This window comes from Melanaphis sacchari, unplaced genomic scaffold, assembly GCF_002803265.2.
Source record: "Melanaphis sacchari strain LSU unplaced genomic scaffold, SCAv2.0 Contig73_pilon_pilon, whole genome shotgun sequence".
Lineage (NCBI taxonomy): Eukaryota > Metazoa > Arthropoda > Insecta > Hemiptera > Aphididae > Melanaphis > Melanaphis sacchari.
Window position 1 is genome coordinate 2430297 of NW_020271525.1, and position 17041 is coordinate 2447337.

Sequence of the window (17041 nt, forward strand, 5' to 3'; positions counted from 1 at the left end):
TGCGATTATGGTTGAATCAGCTTTTTGAAAATGTATTTGTGATTTCCGATTTATCGGTTATTGACATTATTTCTTTCCCCAAAAAGATTAATGACATTGGCACTTTTCCAAGATACTCAACTCCCGTTATCATTAAGTGTATTCGTTTGGACGTACTCCTAATTATCAATAGGTCTTAAAAAAAATATTTTATTAATTTAAAGTCGTAAAAGGAAAGTAATACTATTTCATAGTTATATTTTGTCTAATAATATTATGTTAAACACATTGTCAAGCATTCAGTTAAGATGTAGTTGCAATGACAACGTACATAATTATACAAATAAATACTAAAATGAGACCAAGTTGAGTTTTCGTGACGAAAATTCAGTGTAGTGGTTGATTATTTTGATTTAATAGTCTTTGAATATTTCATAATACGCCTTAACCAAAACATTTGCATTGTAAACAATTATTTTTCTTACTTAATTTAACTATCAACAATAAATTATAGTTAATATATTGTATTTAGTTTTACATGAAGTCATCTTGAAATTTATATTTTATATTGAATTTGTGTTTATAAACATACGTAAAGTGAATTTTTATTCACAATAAAACTTAAACCAAACAATTATTGATACGTCATGTTAATCTACACTATGGTGTAGAAGTATATTTTTTTAGATTTTGAACGAAGCGATGAATGTAGCTACTGATTTTACAACGATGGGTTATTTTTTTTTGTATGAATAAATGACAAGTCGTTGATAAAATACTTCTGTTTTTGAATTTGAGAAAAGTTTTGCAAGTAAATTAGATTTAGTTTGTAATTTAAACAGATCAAAATTAAAAATTTCTAGTACTTCTTTTATAAATGATAAAAAACATGCAAAAAAATTAAAGAAAAATGGGAATTTTTTCACTTATCTAAATTTTGATGAAATTTATTCATTTTGTTATAATTTAACCAAGTATTTATATTAAAATTTTCTATATGCACATGGTAAAATTTCAAAAATATTTTGAATTTTTAAATAATAGTATAATTTTAATTTTTTGTTTTAAGTATTTTTTTTTATAAATGTTGATTAAAAATTATTCGCTGGATAAAAATTCTTGAAAATTTAATCCGAGGTTCTTCAGAAACAGTTTATACTAAAACCATAAACCAAATTTATTCTGCGAAGAAAAACATTTAATCAAAAGTGAACCAAAGTAATAATGAGCTAAATGTTCGAAAATATCCAATTAATATAATATCATTATAAGTCCGTAAAAACGTACGATACAATTTTGTTTACATTTTACTATTTTAATAGATTTAAATAAATGAAAATTAAAGTCTCTACAATAATGAATACTATAAATAAATCTTATTAATCTCATATAGACTTCACGTTTCCAGTTATACATTTAATATATTTTATTTTTAATTATTATACTCAAACTTAACTTAAACTTCAAAGTAAGACATAATTATAAAAGTATCATCACGATTATTTAATGTTATAATGCCCAATTTATTTCATACATAATTTTTTATACTTAGAGTTTAAAAAATATAAGTTTTATTGTGTTATGTATAAAAATGTATACAAAAATAAATTAAACTTAATGAGAACTTTTTATCCTTTCTATAAGTTACATTAATGCATTATTTTCTGCGTATTTCGTATAATGGATAGAATATCATAAAATGTTCATTGCCGAACACAGGATATTGTATATATATATTATATATATATATACCATAATATATTCAAGGAGTTTTCTGTAGCGACACAAATTTCTGTTTTTTGAACAAAAACCTCCTTTTCATCATAAATTGTTAAATACACTTTAATATACCTAATTTAAAATTTTAATACGTATTTTCTAATTATTGAAATGTTTATACTGAATATAATAATAGTCTCTAAATAAGGATTTAAAAAATATAAATTATGTTTAATATTAATCTAATATTTATCATACTTAAACTATTTTAACAAATTATAAATGTCGATACGTTAATATAAATTAATAAGCTTATCAAATCATTGTAGTTTATATATTAAATAAGCATATTATACTTGGCCACAAAGTTAAATAACATAAAAATACTCTTTAATATTTTGATTTATAAACGTAGAAAACTTTTCCACAAACTGTTGAAAGAAGGTTCTCAATTGAAAAACAAGGGTTAGTATTCCCACTCCTTAAGTAGTAAAAAATTATCTCAACAATTTTAAAATATGGTAATTAAGTTTATTCAAACATTTTTAAATTAAAATTACGAATAACCAAATTATAAAAAATGAAATAGGGTGAATATTCTTGATAAATCACTCTGAATACTTATGGATTTTTCGCTTGCTTGTTTTTATAGCTTCTATTATAAATTAAGATAGATTTACAGTATGATAAAGTGTAAATTATATTAAATACAAATATATTATTTGATGATATGATGATTAATTAAAGCTGATAATGAAATAAAGTTTGTGCATATTAGATATTAAAGAGGGTATAATAGTAGAGTATATAAGGTTATATGCGGACAAATTGTATGAAAATATTAAAGAAGAAATAGAGTCTTTGGAAATGAGGACATCAAAAACTGAAAAAACGAAATGTAGTTTTGCATTAATAACTAGTAAGTTCAAATTGGAAATGAGTTGTAATAAAGAAACCAATATATGTTTAGTGGCAGTGTTCTAATCTTTGATAGATTCTGCAAAGGTTTTGATCTTGAGTTGAGAGTGTAAATTCGAAACCTTACCAGGTGGTAAAGTTTTTCGAATGGTTTTTTAAGCAGTTTTAAAAAATGGGCAGTGGCCATTTCTTGAAGTTAATTTGTGATTCATTGAACAAAATTTACATTTTTTTGAAGCATTTCATCACATTTTATTCATTGAGAATCATGGTTACACCAATTTTATGTTTCGGAATTGCAGTAGGCCACCTTCCTTAATATGTGATTTCTCAATTATCATTTTGGTATTACTATTTATTCAACGTATTTAACTTTATTTCTCGTACTATGAATATCTTTATTTTTTTTCGTTAAACAAGACATCAAAAAAAAAATAAATAAATAAATAAATAAATAAATAAATAAATAATTGAAGGTCACGTATTAAAAAAATGTTTAACTTTTTGCCCTAATTTAGCTAGAGAAAAAATATGTTGTTACTTCAATGCCAAAGTGTAGATTTCTTATGGCGATCTTGTGGATAAGGCAGCAAGTGAAAAAACAATCGAGACTGGCGTTAGTTTTATTTAGATGATTAACGGTTTTATTGAAGTTAATACGATTTAAATAATGTTCAATGGAGTAAGAATATTCACCATAACAAATTAACGAGCGCATTGCAACGATTATGGGATAAAAATAAAACAACACATGTTCGCTTATATTTAACCATACGGTCAAACTAACTTATGGTTTTTAATAATTCCTTTTTTACTTTGGATCATTGAACATTTTTTGTTTAATCAATAAATATTTTTTTTAGATATTTCTGAACAAAAATATATATTTCAAATTTGTTTCTTTTTCTTTTAAACGAAAAAAAAAGTAATGTTTACAATCTGTTAGTCTGCCAAAAAACTTGGACTCTTAATTTTCTACAGCTTTAATACTCATGTAACACTGTGACATTCGACAGGAGTATTTCACGAAGTATAATTTCACAGAATTTTAATCATTTTAAATGACTGTAAATTATAACCATATTATGTGTACTTATTTAATTGTCCACTGTTAGGTATTAACCGATGTTCATAAGAATATAAGCAAGATAACAGTAAAACACATGGGATTGTATAACAATTTGATAATTTAATATAAACTAATAAATCCTAATTAAAACATTTAAAACACGTATGATTATGATGATATTTGATGTATGTGTAACCTAATACTAAACGAGATTATATTATTTTATACTAAATCTTACTTTTTTACAGCAACCGTAATAAATCGTTAACTTTGTGGTTCATCGATAATTCATTAAAGATACTATCTTCATACAATAATATACATTAAAACGTTAATTGTATTAAAATTTCATGCAACATTGTGTTTTTATTTATTTTTTTTTTTTTTATGCTTAGAATTGATGTAACATTTTTATTACATCAATAGAACTATAATATCTAAACTACGTCAATATTTACAGAGTTTGTACGTTAATAGCACTAATTATAGTTATTTTTTAAATTCTGTTGTATAAAAATATAAATATTTCAATATACGTTTTGACTTTTGAAAAATGATAAAGATGTCTAACATAAGATTATAATCGCTTTTTCTAAAAACAAGATATTAGTATTCACAGAACATACAATATTTATATTGTATTTAGTGTTTTTTTAGGTATTTTAGGTATATTATTGAAGTTATTAATTACTTATCTATTATCTTTTTTTTTTTTTTTTAATTATACTTATAAATGTTTATGTTAGATGGAAAAATGATATATCTAGATATATTTTATAAATGAATTTTATCCAAAACATAAAAAAAATACAAAAACTAATGCTTTCAAAACTAATGATTTGCATGGAAATGTGACAATGGTAACCATGAGTTATATTATTCACAGAAAATTAATTTTTCGTTAGTAACGAGATAAACGCTCATACTTAGGTATTATTATATTTTTCCAAGTTAATCAGATATTAAGTGTACATTTTAGTAAGGAAGTTAAAATCGATAATTAGAAGATTTGAAAAAAAAAACATTTATTATTCGCTTGACAATTAATGAGTATTAAAATAATCGAGAACTGGATGCAAACGAGTAAGATTTATTTATAATTACCCTCGCGAATTTCTTCTAAAATATTATCTATTAAACATGTTGAGCCTCTAAATACAGTTATTGGTTACGTTAAACAAAACATGATAATATTTTTATTTTATATTGACTTTTTATTCAGATATTGTCTGCTTTCGAACATAATTTCAAATTCCAACAGTGTAATTAATATTTTATTTGTTTGAATTTTAAAAGAAAAATTATGATCAATTCAAAGACGCATAAATAATAAGCAAAATGCTCTACATCAAGGAAAGCGGTCAGGCAGTTATTTTAGTTTTTTACTTTTACCAATATTCCCTAGAACAAATTCTAAGATATTTTCCTCTTTTATAAAAATTGTATAAACAAAGATTAATTTAATTAATTCAATCGTTTCTATAATGTAACCTTTTTATTCTTATGAGACGAAATGTTACTCAAAAAATGTAATCGAAAATATTATGGCGTTTTTAGTATAATAAGTATATAATATACATTTATTTTCGTCAGATCATTTGTTAGACATAAACCTCAATCAAATGGGAACTTAAGAAGAATTTAAAAAAACTAATATGTTACAATATTGTTAAAATTGTAGTTTGTAATAATAAGAATAATTATTTGAGTATAATAAATTGTATCTAAGAAACTCGCGGGCTCATCATAAATCAAATAGTATTTTATATTATAGCTTAACTTTAAAATCTTGCAATTATTTAATATTCATTTAAATGATTTATTCACTTTATTATATTATGTATTTGTTTTTAACAAATAAATAGGTTTTACAGTGAAATGTCTACAAATAATTGTCGGAGAAATAAATTATCAGATCAAAAATGTCCAAAAACTTCCGTACACTTTGCACATAATAAATGTCTTCAAATTAATCTTAAATGTATGTATTTACGAGTAGTTTAATAAATGACTTTGAATGTTATACAAATTCTATAGAGGGTAAATTAAAATTAAACAAACAAACAAAATTATGATCTAAGAGCTTAAAACGGTCATTATATAAATACATTATATTATAAGCACTTACAATTAATTACATTTGATGTATAACTGTTATAATAATAATTATTATTGGTTATATTTTATAATTATTTTAAATAAGTTTTTAATCCTTTTAGAAATATTTATAAATTATAAAATTGAAATAGTACAGCTAGCAAATAATAAAATAAAATATAATACATAATATAAATGTTTAATTATAAAATAATATTTTTGTTTTCCAAAAATGTTTATTCTTAATTTAGTCCATAATAATTTAAACTTTATTAATAAATAAGTATTTGTTTCAAATATATGTTTTTCCTTAAAACTATATAGTTTAATAAAATAATTTTACACGCTTAACTATACTATGTATTATAATATTATTAAGATCAACCTAAAACGCACACAATTATTATTCATGACCAATAAACTGTAGGACTATACTTACATAAATCCTTTACAAAAATAACATCATTATCAAAACCAAAATAATACAATTTTATATTTTTATTATTTGTTAACTGTAAATACCTGAAACGCTAAGAATCCAAAATGTAGCTATTTAATTATTTTAAAATGATAAACAAAAGCACTTGAAATAATAATACATTTCTTATAGAACAATATAATGTATTAAATTTAAATTTAAATTTAAAATTATCTGCTGTCTCTTCAGAACAACACTCGCAACATACAATGTGAGCAAAGATACTTCTCGTAGGCTATTGGCATTTTTTTTATATATATACTTTTAAGTGTATAATAAATTTAAATTATTTAACTGTAGGTGGGTACCTATGATTTAAAATTAAAATAGGTACAAATAGTTAAAAATATTTTACAATGGTCAACAAGTAAAAAGGTTTCATGTTTTATGTTTTACTTTAGATACATATACGTCATCTTTAATTAAAAAAAATTACTCTTTTTCTATGAAAATAATATTGATACATTTCTCATATTAAACTTAAAACTTGCTCAAGCTTTTTTAGTTTTACGCTGTAAGTATTGGTAAAAGTTTGTAAAAACTATTTTCTATGGAGTATTTCAGAATATTAACTTATAGGTTATAACTAAACATATTATTTCCAACTGAAATTTCAAAAGGTTTGTTTATATTAATTACTTATATCTACAGTTCTCCATTTTAAAAGAAGCTTACAATTTTTTTCTACTCTGTGTAAGAAATATAATTTTATAAATCAAAATATTTCATTTAAACACGTTTCCGTGAAGTTAGCCAATCGAATTAAAAATGTTTAATTCGAGTTTTCTCTCCAACTAGCAAATCATTTGTAAGTATTTATAAGCACAAATCGGTAGTTTGTAAGTTAAAGTATTTTCACTTGTGTGCAAAAGTTTATATGGTGGCTATAACTTATTCGAAACCTAGCTATTTTATAATTGCTAAGTTTTTGACTGTGTAAAAATGGTTTACGTAATATATTACTACAAATTAAAAAAACGTATAAGATAAATTACTTCACTATCCTCTATCATTATTACAAAAAATGAAGTTAGTTGTGCTGCTTCACAGATCTTTTTGAATTTAAACAGTGCCAAAATATGCATAGTTTGTTATTATTATTTATTTGTAATACATGTGTTTAAATACTATATATATCTGACATTTCTGAATTTATTGATAATAGTTGATCAATTATAATCTTGTTAATGTGAGTTATCGATACATTTGTTTTTTATGTCTAATTCTCAACATTTAATGTCTCCAAGTTTTTTCTCCAAGCATAACAAACTTATTAAACATTTGATTTAAAAAAAAAAAAGTGTACATAATGTGAACTCATATTAAGTTTTAATAAACACATAAAATAAAAAAAACTTATAATATCATAAGACCAATTTATTTATCATACATTTCATAAATTCCGAAAAGATTTACTAAAAAGAGAGTCTACAAAAATCTTTCAAACATTTTAATAAGTAATATCGATATTGAAATATCATAATTTAAGGTACAATTTTTTTAACAGTGCAATATTTTATAAATTTAATTTAATAATTAATAACAAAATATTAACTTACAAGAAAGTTAGAAATACTTTTTCATACAGGTTAGTATGTTATAATAAAATCAACAAAGTTAAATCTATGTAAAGGAAATATTTATTATCTCTTGATAGTATACAATTAAACAAATATTCAAATTAACAAATTGTTTACCTATTTGATATTTAATATGATACATAAAAATCTATTTTTATTTTGTATTTTAAATTATTATTTAGGTGTTACTCATTGTATAATTTTAGTACATACAATGTAATTTTTTTATTATTATTATTATTAAATATTTACGACCAGAATAAAAAATTGATGACTAAAAAAAAAATAAGAATAAAAATATTCACAGGTTTAACTACTAGCAAGATATTACTTATGCAAAAATTAATAATTTTTTAAATGAGTCATAATATTTTATTATTGCTTGGTAATATAATTTTTAATTCAATGTTATGTATTAATGAAGTTAAGTAAGTAAAGTAATTAATCTATCTACACCACGGATCATGTTAGAATATGTAAGTAATGAGTTATAGTTAAAATAAATAATATTATAATAATTAACAATTAATATGTCTGATAGATTAATTCTATAGTTTTAACTATTAAATTATATATATAAAAAAAATAACACATGTAAAACATCCATGGAAATATAAGTTGACACATCGTTTCTGCTTTACTCAGAATTGTTTTTCTTATGCGATGATTTTTTTATTGAACTAAAATTTAACATGTCGTATATTACAGTAATCTACTCAATGTCGATGTTCACTTAAAACTTTGTACGTAGCAAAAGAACTTCTCCAAATATTTTTTTTTTGACATTTTGAGGTGCATATACCCAAGCTATGTATACAACTATTTTAGTTATCTGTCAAATACAGCATTTCTTTTTTTTTTATGGTCACATATTTTTTTTCCTTTTTATGCTTAACAAAATAAATAATATATATCTAACCTCTCAAAGTCTTAAACACGATATGAAAAGTTATACCTGCTGCCTTATATATTTATAATAAATTACTTCATGTTTTATGGCTTATAAACCTTACAATAATCGAAAATTAACACCTTCAAATTAAAATACATGTAAGCCTATACTGTCAATGTATTTACAAAAAATTACATTTAAAAAAATGTATTAGAAATTAAAACAATTAACATTTTTGATGAAACAGTATTTTTTTTTTTTTAAATTCAGTGGCTAGAAAAACAGAATATTTATTGACTTTCACTTGAAAGTTATGTCTCAAAGGAAATGGGTAGTATACTTACTTTTAATGGCATGGTTGGAGTAAAATGTGATTGTAACCTACCATTAATAAAAATAATATTTATACCCACGCAGCCTTATAAATATTAATACATTTTAAATATTTTTCAATAATATTATTATTTCTGAACACATCGTAATATTGTGTACCTACTAATGATCTGAAAATATACATATTACGCTCATATTAAACAACAAACTTTAAATATAATTATTAATTACACTTGTACAATTACTTAAAGAAAGTATCATTTCGACACTGTTTGATTAATAATATACAGATGTAATGGAGACAGACATAATCAGTTAGAAATTTAAGAAAATGCGTCAAAATAATTACATTTAACATAATAAAATATAATATCATTACATTTAATTATGTAATTATTTCTATTCATCTTTAAATCTATCACTTTGATCATGATGGATTTCTTTTAGCCACAACCTGACCATCCTATTTTCCATTAATCGTACACTTTTTAAAATAAATTATTATTATTATATGCTTTATAATAAGCGTATTTATTCTCCTTACAATTCTTTCTATACAATTTATTAATTTAAGCTCAAATTCGTTCACAATTAGAATATTATGTTGATAAATGGATTATTTCTTTTTGATTATTTGCTTATTAGACACGCTTTAGAACATGTTTACATATATAAATGAATAAAATTGTAATACACTAATTGTGTTGTAAAAAATTCGTTTCATTGCCTTAATACTTTATTAAATTTTATACATATTATAATGTTACTACTTAACAAAAAAAAAAAAAAATGAATGAACGATGTGTATAAATATTGTTCAAATATTAATCCAAAGCGATTAAAACTTTACAAGCCAATATCATGTTTTCGAACATTTAAATATATGTTCAATTTGAATATAGCTTATTTGAATATTAGATGAAAAGTATATAGAATACGGAAAGTATTTATATAAAAATCAATACTTTTACAATTTTGTTTTTAAAATAAATAGTAATTTAACATAATTCATAAATAACTTGAATTAATATTCAACAAAATCTCTTTTTACTTAAATAAATTTAAGGAAGATTAAATTAAGTATAAATAGTATAGGTAATAATAATGTGTAATATTAATTTTATATGATTATTATTTTACTTAAAACTGAATCGATAAAATAGCTGAATAAAAAAATTCAACAAATGTTGCTTATAAATATTTTTTTAATCTGAGAATGAATATCTGTACTCCTACTGAACATTATGTTTTAGAAAAACAGAGTCATCATTTTTTGTATAATAGCGTTTAAAGTTCACTAAATTCGTCAAAATCACAAATAATAACTGTGAATTTTAAAAGTCTTAAAACATTTTTTTCTAAAACATTAATAGTTAATTGGTTTATACAAAAGCTGTAAACATTATGTTTACAAAATTACTCAACATTTATAAAATTAATACATAATAATTATTATTAAACAATTCCTAATCAAGTGTTGTTAGTAGGTAACGAATTTTCACTCAAATAGTACAAGTAAGTGTATATATTTTATTCTATCATCAATATAGATTTATTGTGCTAAAAATTAAAGATTGTGTAAACCTTAATGTAAAAAAAAGTTCATAAAATCAATACGACTAAATATGTATTATATCTATATTTCATAATATAATATATATTACAAAAAGATATATTGCTGACTAGACTATTAGTATACATTACATTTTTAGGTATTACATTAAATTTATATGGAATTATATAATTTAAATTTAAAAATATAAATAAACGGCTATGTATTTAAAGTTAGATCCTAAAGCTTAAATGATTTGATCAAAAATTGTTAATTGATTATGGTAAAATTCAAATGTTTGACATTTTATGAAAAGGTGGTTTATTATTAAGAAAACGCCACATATATCACATAACACATTGTATATATATGTATATTGTATATATAATATAATAATTTAGTTATAAAAATCTATATTTTTAGCTTAATATCTGCTGAATAGTAATTTACTCAGCAGTAGAATAACATTTTATTATTTTATTATTTACATGTTTCTAGTATAAAGTTCAAAATTATGTTAGTTTGACAACATAAATGTAACATTAAAAGAAAAATATGATGGACAATTAAAAATTTGTTCTAGGAAAAACGCGTGAATTTTAACAATTTCAATAGTTTTTCAAAATATGGTCTTTAAGAACAAGTATTTTAAAATTCTAAAAATCATATTTTGAATAAGTGAATTGTTAAAGAAAAAGAAAAGAGCACCAAGTGTGTTTTGTAAATTACTATGTTTATATTGAAATTTTTAAAAATAGTTACCCTTTACATAATATTAAATTAAAAATCTCAAATCTAAACCAAAAAATAATATTCGACAACTTTCAATAATGTAAAAGCAAGATTAATTTACAAAAAATACCGTCATGCATACAAATTGTATTAGTATGCACACAAAAATTGTACATTATTATTTGTCGACGATAACGGGGTAATTCACTAATCATAACCATACTTTTTTTTTTCAATAATGTAGTTCTTAAAAATTAAATTAATGGTTTTTTTTAAATATACTTAAAGATAATATTTTAAAATTCTAATATTTTGTACAACCTAAAAAGCATCCTGTATAGATACAACTTTCTGACAAAATTTCAAATAATAATTCTCTTTTTCTCTGTGAATTATGTGAATTATTTAGCGGATATAATTTTTGAAAATAATGGCGTATCATATTAAGAATCCAAACTATTAAATATTTTAGTTATCTAAAACTGTGTACTATTAATTTGTTATGAAATTATATCCATTAAAATGGATTTGTAAGATATAAGATCTATGTTATTTTTAAAGTGATAGAAATTAGTATTAATCTGTCCAAGTTCATAATTTCTTTTTAACTGATTCAGGTATAAAAAAATACTAGATCTAATATTGCATCGTTTTTAGGTTTTTTTTTAAAACCATTCTTAATGACCATAATATTTAGTATATACATTTCATAAAAATTAAAAACTTATAAATTTTAATTTTCAAATAGGTACACCAACGTTTTCAAAAAAAAATTATCCACCAAATAATGTACAATAAAAAAGTGGGGTTTCTTATTTAATAAAATAATCTTTAAATACATACTAAAATACCAAAAACAAAGTTTGAATTAATGTACCTATTATTAAATGAAAACAATAAAATTGGAGTGATCTTGATTGGCAGACCATTCTATATACTTTTGGCAATACACGTTACCTATATTTTAATACAGCTAATTATCATTGACCGTTCCTCCTTTTAGTTTAGAAATTTCCATTTAAAGTCAACCATTAGTATAGGCAGACAAACTCACTTGGAAATTTACACGTAATTGAAGAGTTTATTCGTATTGCGTTGAAATGTATGTTGACTTTCGGCGACCCTATTTACCGTTCAGTCAGTATTTACTTAAAACTCGTAGCTGTACGCTGCGGCGAGGCATAAGAAAAATTGATGCCCGTACAGTGGGCAGCGATGTAATTTGCTTTTCATGAATCTGGTGACTTAGAAAATAAACTATATTGATCGTATTATAGGTATTCCGAAATTTTGAATTTTCTAGACGAACTCTTAGAAACCACCCATAAATGAAACGGAAAAAGATGTGTTGGCAAGAACATATTATCATCAAAATTCAAACTAAATGTATTCTATTTGAATTATAATCACGATATTAAACTTCTTACCGCAATGTAAATTGATTTATGAATAGATAATATACCCAAAATATTATTGAAACTTACCTGAAACAAAAACAAACATATTTAAATTTATTTTCTTAATGAATAGAGTATAATATTTTTTTGAAATAAAATATAAATAAAAATATAATCAACAAGTTAACAATAATTAATAAAACTTCTTTAAAACAGTTCTTTGTTTAATTTTATATTTAAAAATCTTGTCATTTTACACGAAAATATAATCTATTTGACAACATAACACCTAAATTAAAGTATTTCAAAATAAATAAAAACATTTTAACCAGGGCTTGCAAACGTTATAATAACGTTATGTATGACAAAAAAAGATTGAAATTTGTAAACGTAATTATAATGGAAAACAATAAACATAAATAATTAAATAACAATAACACAAAACAAAACATAACAATTAACAAAATATATAATATATCCTCAAACAAAACATAACGCAAAACGTTATATTATATAGTATATCATTAAATTAAATTAATTATTTAATTAATGAATTATAAAATATAATAAAAATTTTAATTCTGAATAACGATAAACGCAAAATTTAAATAACATAAAACGAATTTTTTTTTTAAATGTAAGCCCTGATTTTAACTTTATATTATCAATTAAAAAAAATTACTAGATTATTGAGTATAAAAATATTTTTTTTATTTTTCGTGACAAAATAAAGAAAACATATTTATCAAAATAAATAATTTTGAATGATATCACCTACTACTTATTCACAATCGAAATATAATTTAAAAATAATCAGTCGCATAAAAAAAAAAAATAATAATGTTTCTTTAAATATATATTGGTAATAGTTTAGTATTGAAATTATCTACAGGTATTAACTAACAATTGTTTTTATTATGCCGTCATTTCGATAAATATTGTTTGAATTCTAATGTTCATCTTAAACGAAAAAAAAAACATATTTAGGTATTAACACAAATACATGAATGTACAACGTGAAAAATTGTTTTGAGTTGTTGTGAAATAATAAGAAATATTTTAGAAAAAGCGTTTATTATATTTTTATAGAATTAACTTGGAGAAATAAAATATTTGTTGGTTTATACACAAACAAGAATTTTTTATCAAGATAACTAAACATTGATATTTTATTTGAAACCATCCCCAATACATTACTGTTATTTTACGTGTATCGTGCGTATACTGCTGTATTACATGTTTAAAAAAATCAATGAAGTATAATAATTTATAAATTAGTGTATACAGACATATAATTTTAATTATGTAAATATAGAATAATAAGACTGACATTTATTGTTCACGCGAACGATAGAGAAAGTGACAAGAGCAATGATTACTTTTATTCCAAAAAAAAAAAAAAATAAAAATAATCTCCTTAAATTTAATAAAAAATCAGACAAATTTGATTCAAAGAATCATGACATTTAAACCTTATTAATTTTCAAGATTTATTGGATAAAATAGCTGAATTTACTAGATTAATTTCTCCCTATGACATAAAATAATTGTATAACAAGTATAACTCTACTCTTCTATTACCATCATCTATTTAAAGACTTTTTAGTTAAATTATTCAATATTATACCTATATGAACCTGTCATGAAGATATTAATTTTTAAGTGGTGTACTGCAACCACCCATCTAATTGATCTTATTCATGAATATAATTAAGTATATAGTATACATTACATTCTCATATTATCTCAATATAGAAAAAATTTCTATTTTATTTTTATTTTTATATCCATCTGACTATATTTATTATTTTATATTTGACAGAACAGATTGATAATCATTTTTAATTATCCAAGTTAAGTTACTATTAATACTGATAATTTATAGTTTTTTTTTTTTTTTTTTTTTTTTTGGGGGGGGGGGGGGGGTTTTTATTTTGAATTTTTTTTCATATATTACCTAATTTCAGTATGCTTATTTAAAAAAAGTATCATATTAAATGTTGAGCCCTGATAATTATGCCTATAACCATTACTGAGGGACTATATTAAAAAAAATAATTTATCGAACAAATGTAAAGTACATAGCTGTATATTATAGCGATAAATCTGTTCATATAATGTAAAAAAAATTAATATACATTTGATTATGATATTCTCTACAAAATAAAACTCAAATTAAACTTAAGAATTTTTCACATCGAATAAAACAACATTTTTATTTTTCATTAGCTGTATACAGAGAAAAATTAATGTCTCAAGCCATCAATATACTCTGTACAATAATTTTAATTGTAGTTATATTTTTTACTCGCTCTTTTTGAACTAATGTCAATAAACAATCTTGAACCACGCATTATTTGTATCTTATTTTATACATTCACACATTTTTTTTATTAATTTTTTAACATATTGTAATCATTTTCACCAGTCATAGATATTAATAAAAAAATCTCATTTTTTACTCGGTATTGGTAAAATTTGAAAATACCGCCAAGTTGCTCTTTATATACCCAATATAATCATGTTTCTTGTCATTTATATTCAACGATTGACACATTCATAAGCATTCGTTCAAAGTTATTTCTAGAACATAGAATAAGAATATAGAATAGTAAATTTAAAAGTGCTGAATTGAAGCCTCATTCAACAATTTTAAGCTCGATAAATAAATATAAGTTTATGCGGATTCGATATGCTTCTGCTCAATGCACTACGTAAAATACATTGAAATATCCATATACACGACAATGATTGATCTCTTATACGTTTTCAATTTGTCAAGAATCATCTTTCTTTGAGTCGTCGCAAACATATATTTAGGAAAATAAATAATATTTTAAAATATACTGCTAAAACATTGATACGATACAGGTCTTCGCTCGAATAAGTCGTACGTACAGTTATAGTTCGACGCTTGACTAATTTTTAACCGATTATTTCGTCTATCAATTTTCTATAATTGTCTGTTTTATTCATTTTTGCCATGCAGTTAACCACCAAAACTCAATACGGGTTAATTATTGAAATTTAAAATTTTTTGATGCATTTAGTTTACCTTTTTATTCCGTTCAAAATACAAGGAATGGGTTGGAAACGATGTTTATCACAATTTTGTCCTCGAACCCTGCACAAAGCTTACTTACTTTTCCTTGAACTCCATTATTATATCCGATGTATTTTTAGTAGCATTCAGATTATCTGTGCGTCATAATTTTGTCGAATCACGGTGATATTAGATTTATACTTATTCTCAAGTACATTCGGGTAGACATAATAAGCATAAAATCAAATAATACGATAAGCGATATCCCCAGTTAAGAAAATTAGTTATACGAACTTTTTTAAAAAAGTAATACTTTTAGATGATATTTGGAATTTATTTTTTTAAATCTATTTACAATTTCTACGAGCATAGCTTTAAAAGTATATTAGTAATAGCCAATAGGTAATAAATATATAACTAATAAGTCAAAAAAGGTAATTAATTAAAATTTATATTAAGTCAATGTGTACCAACCTATTTAAAAGAAATGTAAAAATATTTCTTGTTACGTTTATATGTATATTTACATATTATATACACGAGTGGTCTCTAAAATTTTTATCTTAACTGCCCAATTCAAATAAAAAAATTTGACACCCTCCACCCGAACTTAAAGAAAAATATATTGGTACAAAAGTTATATGCAATGAAAATTAATTTATAGTTTATAAATAAATATTACTTATTATCATACATTATCATACAGTAAATAAACAAATAAAAAAAAAGGTATCCAAATGAAATGAAGTCTCATATTATTATGTCGTATATTGTATAAGCCATATAAATGATATAATATGTATAGATGTTTATTAATTTAGTTGTTATGTTATACAAATCTATACACAGTAAATAAAAATATTAACTGTGTTAAATGACGTCGTACAGATCTGTTTAAATAAACAATAATTTTCATAACACTCATAACAAAATTATTAGGTTGTTTTAATTTGTTCAATTCTCGTAACAATTCATAACTAAGTCACACATTAAAAATAAAAACAAACAGTCTAGTTTTGTTTTATTTATAATGAAGGTACATTTTATTGTAGATAATATATACTAAATTTAATATTCATAAAGTCGTTAAAAAACTGACTATTAATATCTTATGTAAACCCAAAAAGTTTTACATGAGTATGATAGAAAAAAAATCACAAAAACAACAAGCGAAGATATTACGACGTTTTAACACATCCTTATACATTTGTAATATCTAAATACACTGATAATGCATTGGAACCAATTTAAT